Here is a 7,763-nt window from a genome sequence, read left to right as displayed (position 1 = left end):
CCCTCACATCAAGGGAGACCCTCACATCAAGAGAGACCCTCACATCAAGAGAGACCCTCACATCAAGAGAGACCCACACATCAAGAGAGACCCTCACATCAAGGGAGACCCTCACATCAAGGGAGACCCTCACATCAAGAGTGACCCTCACATCAAGGGAGACCCTCACATCAAGAGAGACCCTCACATCAAGAGAGACCCTCACATCAAGGGAGACCCTCACATCTAGGGAGACCCTCACATCTAGGGAGACCCTCAGAACAAGGGAGAACCTCACATCAAGGGAGACCCTCACATCAAGAGAGACCCTCACATCAAGGGAGACCCTCACATCAAGGGAGACCCTCACATCAAGAGAGACCCTCAGAACAAGTGAGAACCTCACATCAAGGGAGACCCTCACATCAAGAGAGACCCTCACATCAAGAGAGACCCTCACATCAAGGGAGACCCTCAGAACAAGGGAGACCCTCACATCAAGAGAGACCCTCACATCAAGGGAGACCCTCACATCTAGGGAGACCCTCACATCAAGAGAGACCCTCACATCAAGGGAGACCCTCACATCAAGAGAGACCCTCACATCAAGAGAGACCCTCACATCAGGAGAGACCCTCACATCAAGGGAGACCCTCACATCTAGGGAGACCCTCAGAACAAGGGAGAACCTCACATCAAGGGAGACCCTCACATCAAGAGAGACCCTCACATCAAGGGAGACCCTCACATCAAGGGAGACGCTCACATCAAGAGAGACCCTCAGAACAAGTGAGAACCTCACATCAAGGGAGACCCTCACATCAAGAGAGACCCTCACATCAAGGGAGACCCTCACATCAAGGGAGACCCTCACATCAAGAGTGACCCTCACATCAAGGGAGACCCTCACATCAAGAGAGACCCTCACATCAAGAGAGACCCTCACATCAAGGGAGACCCTCACATCTAGGGAGACCCTCAGAACAAGGGAGAACCTCACATCAAGGGAGACCCTCACATCAAGAGAGACCCTCACATCAAGGGAGACCCTCACATCAAGGGAGACCCTCACATCAAGAGAGACCCTCAGAACAAGTGAGAACCTCACATCAAGGGAGACCCTCACATCAAGAGAGACCCTCACATCAAGAGAGACCCTCACATCAAGGGAGACCCTCAGAACAAGGGAGACCCTCACATCAAGAGAGACCCTCACATCAAGGGAGACCCTCACATCTAGGGAGACCCTCACATCAAGAGAGACCCTCACATCAAGGGAGACCCTCACATCAAGAGAGACCCTCACATCAAGAGAGACCCTCACATCAGGAGAGACCCTCACATCAAGGGAGACCCTCACATCTAGGGAGACCCTCAGAACAAGGGAGAACCTCACATCAAGGGAGACCCTCACATCAAGAGAGACCCTCACATCAAGGGAGACCCTCACATCAAGGGAGACGCTCACATCAAGAGAGACCCTCAGAACAAGTGAGAACCTCACATCAAGGGAGACCCTCACATCAAGAGAGACCCTCACATCAAGGGAGACCCTCACATCAAGAGAGACCCTCACATCAAGGGAGACCCTCACATCAAGAGAGACCCTCACATCAAGAGAGACCCTCACATCAAGAGAGACCCTCACATCAAGGGAGACCCTCACATCAAGGGAGACCCTCACATCAAGAGAGACCCTCACATCAAGGGAGACCCTCACATCAAGAGAGACCCTCACATCAAGAGAGACCCTCACATCAAGAGAGACCCTCACATCAAGGGAGACCCTCACATCAAGAGTGACCCTCACATCAAGGGAGACCCTCACATCAAGAGAGACCCTCACATCAAGAGAGACCCTCACATCAAGGGAGACCCTCACATCTAGGGAGACCCTCAGAACAAGGGAGAACCTCACATCAAGGGAGACCCTCACATCAAGAGAGACCCTCACATCAAGGGAGACCCTCACATCAAGGGAGACGCTCACATCGAGAGAGACCCTCAGAACAAGTGAGAACCTCACATCAAGGGAGACCCTCACATCAAGGGAGACCCTCACATCAAGGGAGACCCTCACATCAAGAGAGACCCTCACATCAAGGGAGACCCTCACATCAAGAGAGACCCTCACATCAAGAGAGACCCTCACATCAAGGGAGACCCTCACATCAAGAGAGACCCTCAGAACAAGGGAGACCCTCACATCAAGAGAGACCCTCACATCAAGAGAGACCCTCACATCTAGGGAGACCCTCAGAACAAGGGAGAACCTCACATCAAGAGAGACCCTCACATCAAGAGAGACCCTCACATCAAGGGAGACGCTCACATCAAGAGAGACCCTCAGAACAAGTGAGAACCTCACATCAAGAGAGACCCTCACATCAAGGGAGACCCTCACATCGAGAGAGACCCTCACATCAAGGGAGACGCTCACATCAAGAGAGACCCTCAGAACAAGGGAGACCCTCACATCAAGAGAGACCCTCACATCAAGGGAGACCCTCACATCAAGAGAGACCCTCACATCAAGAGAGACCCTCAGAACAAGGGAGACCCTCACATCAAGAGAGACCCTCACATCAAGGGAGACCCTCACATCAAGGGAGACCCTCACATCAAGAGAGACCCTCACATCAAGGAAGACCCTCACATCAAGAGAGACCCTCACATCAAGGGAGACCCTCACATCAAGAGAGACCCTCACATCAAGAGAGACCCTCACATCAAGGGAGACCCTCACATCAAGAGAGACCCTCAGAACAAGGGAGACCCTCACATCAAGAGAGACCCTCAGAACAAGGGAGACCCTCACATCAAGAGAGACCCTCACATCAAGAGAGACCCTCACATCAAGGGAGACCCTCAGAACAAGGGAGACCCTCACATCAAGAGAGACCCTCACATCAAGAGAGACCCTCAAATCAAGGGAGACCCTCAGAACAAGGGAGACCCTCACATCAAGAGAGACCCTCACATCAAGAGAGACCCTCACATCAAGAGAGACCCTCAAATCAAGGGAGACCCTCAGAACAAGGGAGACCCTCAGAACAAGGGAGACCCTCACATCAAGAGAGACCCTCACATCAAGGGAGACCCTCACATCAAGGGAGACCCTCACATCAAGAGAGACCCTCCATCAAGGGAGACCCTCAGAACAAGGGAGAACCTCACATCAAGAGAGACCCTCACATCAAGAGAGACCCTCAGAACAAGGGAGACCCTCAGAACAAGGGAGACCCTCACATCAAGAGAGACCCTCACATCAAGAGAGAGCCTCACAACAAGGGAGACCCTCACATCAAGGGAGACCCTCACAGCAAGAGAGACCCTCACATCAAGAGAGACCCTCACATCAAGAGAGACCCTCAGAACAAGGGAGACCCTCAGAACAAGGGAGACCCTCACATCAAGAGAGACCCTCACATCAAGAGAGAGCCTCACAACAAGGGAGACCCTCACATCAAGGGAGACTCTCACATCAAGGGAGACAGTCACCCAGAGGGTCACACACACCTGACACCGACAGAAAATATACAGGACACATGAGGGAGGGCACTATCTACACACCTGACACCTACAAAAAATATACTGGACACATGAGGCAGGGGCGCTATCTGCACACCTGACACCTATAGAAAATACATGAGGGAGGGGCACTATCTATAAACCTGACACCTACAGAAAATATACAGGACACGAGGGAGGGCACTATCTACACACCTAACACTTATGGAAAATATACAGGACACATGAGGGAAGGGCACTAGCTACCCACCTGACACCTACAGAAAATATACAGGACACATGAGGGAGGGGAACTATATACACACACCTGACAACTATACAAAATATACAGTATACATGAGGGAGGGGCACTATATACACACCTGACCCCCAGGGGCGTAACTAGTAAAGACTGGGCCCCATAGCAAACTTTTGACTGCCCCCCCCTGTAGATAGCGACATACAGGCCCCCCTTTTAGATTGTGCCTCCCTGTAGATTCCGCTATATAGCCCCCTCCCTGTTGATAGCGCCATACAACCCCCTCGCTGTATAAAGCGCTATCCAGCCCCCTGTATATAGCACCATACAGCCCCCTGTATATAACACCATACAGCCCCCTGTATATAGCACCATACAGCCCCTATATATAGCACCATACAGCCCCCTGTATATAGCACCATACAGCCCCCTGTATATAGCACCATATAGCCCCCTGTATATAGCACCATACAGCCCCCTGTATATAGCACCATACAGCCCCCTGTATATAGCACCATACAGCCCCCTGTATATAGCACCATATAGCCCCCTGTAGATAGCGCCATACTGCCCCCTCTCTGTATAAAGTGACATACAGCCCCCCTGTATATAGCGCCATACAGCCCTCTGTATATTACACCATACAGCCGCACTGTATATAGCGCTATACAGCCCCCCGTAGATAATGGTATACAGCCCCCTCTGTATATAGCACCATATAGCCCCCTGTAGATAGCGCCATACAGCCCCTGTATATAGTGCCATACAGCACCCTGCATATAGCGCCAAACAGTCCCTGTATATAGTGCCTTACAGCCCACTGTATATAGGGCAATACAGCCCCCTGTATATAATGCCATACAGCCCCCTGTAGATGTTGTCATACAGCCCCCCGTATATAGCAACATACAGCCCCCTTTATATAGCACCATACAGCCCTCTGTATATAGAACCATACAGCCCCCTGTATATAGCACCATACAGCCCCCTGTATATAGCACCATACAGCCCCCCTGTATATTGCACCATACAGCCCCCTGTATATAGCACCATACAGCCCCCCCATAGATAACGCCATACAGCCCCCTGTATATAGCACCATACAGCCCCCCCATAGATAACGCCATACAGCCCCCTGTATATAGCACCATACAGCCCCCCCATAGATAACGCCATACAGCCCCATGTATATAGCACCATACAGCCTCCCTGTACATTGTACCATACAGCCCCCCAGTATATAGCACCATACAGCCCCAACGTATATAGCACTATACAGCCCCCTTATATATAGCACCATACAGCCCCCCTGTATATAGCACCATACAGCCCCCTGTATAGATAGCGACATACAGGCTCCCCTTTTAGATTGTGCCTCCCTGTAGATTCCGCTATATAGCCCTCTCCCTGTTGATAGTGCCATACAACCCCCTCGCTGTATAAAGCGCCATAAGCCCCCTGTAGATGTTGTCATACAGCCCCCTGTATATAGTGTCAGGTCCGTATTTCACACCGAATAACCACCTCTGTAAATTGAAAACTGAAGGCATGCCTGGAGAGAAGTACACCACACAAATGTCTGAGGTACAGCTTCAATGTCAGCCAGGAGGAACTGAACTTTATTCAGAACCAAGAAACACACACAGAGAAGACACATGCCCCTCCCTATAGATGTGGGACTTGCTTGAATCCCATTGGCTCTTCTGCTGTAAGTCTTCCTATACATTCTTCTGCACACTCCTCTTTGCATTCCAGGGGGCGGTGTCTTCCATAGGTGTGTCCGACATGAACAAAGAACTTATTATATATCAGTATATTACACAAAGAACTGAAATGTATATACATATATGTGAAGATAATATTTTTCAAACAATATACATAGTATTGATCCCTCACAGTAGCACCATACAGCCCCCTGTATATAGCACCATACAGCCCCCTGTAGATAGCACCATACAGCCCCCTGTAGATAGCGCCATACAGACCCCTCCCTGTATATAGTGCCATACAGCTCCCCTGTATATAGCGCCAAACAGCCCCCTGTTTATAGCACCATACAGCCTCCCTTTAGATAGCGCCATACAGCCCATAGTGCCATAAAGCCCCCTGTATATAGCATCATACAGCCCCCCTGTATAGAGCACCATACAGCCCCCCTATAGATAGCAACATATAGCCCTCTGTATATAGCACCATACAACCCCCCCATAGATAACGTCATACAGCCCCCACTGTATATAGCACCATACAGGCCCCTGTAGATAGCACCATACAGCCCCCTCCCTGTATATAGCGCCATACAGCCCCCTGTATATAGTGCCATACAGCCCCCTGTATATAGTGCCACACAGCCGCCTGTATATAGCGCCATACAGCCCCCTGTATATAGCGCCATACAGCCCCCTGTATATAGCCCAATACAGCCCCCTGTATATAGCGTCATACAGCCCCCCTGTATATAGCACCACACAACCCCCTGTATATAGCAACATACGGCCCCCTGTATATAGCACCATACAGCCCCCCTAGATAATGCTATACAGCCCCCCTGTATATAGCACCATACAACCCCCGTGTATATAGCACCATACAGCCCCCCTGTATATAGCACCAGACAGCCCACCTGTATATAGCACCATACAACCCCCGTGTATATAGCACCATACAGCCCCCCTGTATATAGCACCAGACAGCCCACCTGTATATAGCAACATACAGCGCCCCCTAGATAACGGCATACAGTCCCCCTGTATATAGCACCATACAGCCCCTACTGTAGATAACACCATGCAGCCCCCGCTGTAGATAATGCCATACAGCCCCAACCCCAAAAAAAATACGGCCTGTAGACTATGGTTTGTCTCACAAAAGACATGTATCCCCTATCTACAGGATAGGGGATATATGTGTGATCGCTGGGACCCACAGAGATAAGGAGAAAGGGGGTTGGCAAGTCCCCCAAAGATCTCCATGAGAAACCTCGGACTACCGGGGTCTGTCTGCGGCAGCTCAATAAAAATGAAAGGAGCGCCGGCCCCGCATGCGCACAAGTGCGACCAGCGCTCCATTCATTTCTACGGAGCTGCCGACACAGACCCCGAAAGTCCGAGGTTTCTCATGGAGAACTTCGGGGAAATTTTGTCACCCGTTCTCCTTATCGCTAGGGGTCCCAGTGATCACACATTGGGGGGATAATGCCACCATATACTGTACACAAGAATAAGCTGCCATACAGTGCACATAGATAATGCCACCATATACTGTACACACATAACTAATGCCACCATACTGTATACAAGAATATAACTGCCATACAGTACACATAGATAATGCCACCATATACTGTACACACATAACTAATGCCACCATACTATATACAAGAATAACGCTGCCATACAGTGCACATAGATAATACCACCATATACTGTACACACATCTAATGCCACCATACTGTACACAAGAATAAGCTGCCATACAGTGCACATAGATAATGCCACCATATACTGTACACACATAACTAATGCCACCATACTGTACACAAGAATAACATTGCCATACAGTGCACATAGATAATGCCACCATATACTGTACACACATCTAATGCCACCATACTGTATACAAGAATAACATTGCCATACAGTGCACATAGATAATGCCACCATATACTGTTCACAAGAATATCACTGCCATACAGTGCACATAGATAATACCACCATATACTGTACACACATAACTAATGCCACCATATACTGTACACACATAACTAATGCCACCATATACTGTACACAAGAATAACGCTGCCATACAGTGCACATAGATAATACCACCATATACTGTACACACATCTAATGCCACCATACTATATACAAGAATAACGCTGCCATACAGTGCACATAGATAATACCACCATATACTGTACACACATCTAATGCCACCATACTGTATACAAGAATAACGCTGCCATACAGTGCACATAGATAATACCACCATATACTGTACACACATCTAATGCCAC

The sequence above is a fragment of the Rhinoderma darwinii genome, unplaced genomic scaffold (assembly GCF_050947455.1).
Source record: "Rhinoderma darwinii isolate aRhiDar2 unplaced genomic scaffold, aRhiDar2.hap1 Scaffold_2001, whole genome shotgun sequence".
NCBI lineage: Eukaryota > Metazoa > Chordata > Amphibia > Anura > Rhinodermatidae > Rhinoderma > Rhinoderma darwinii.
Note: the sequence above shows the minus strand (reverse complement) of the source record.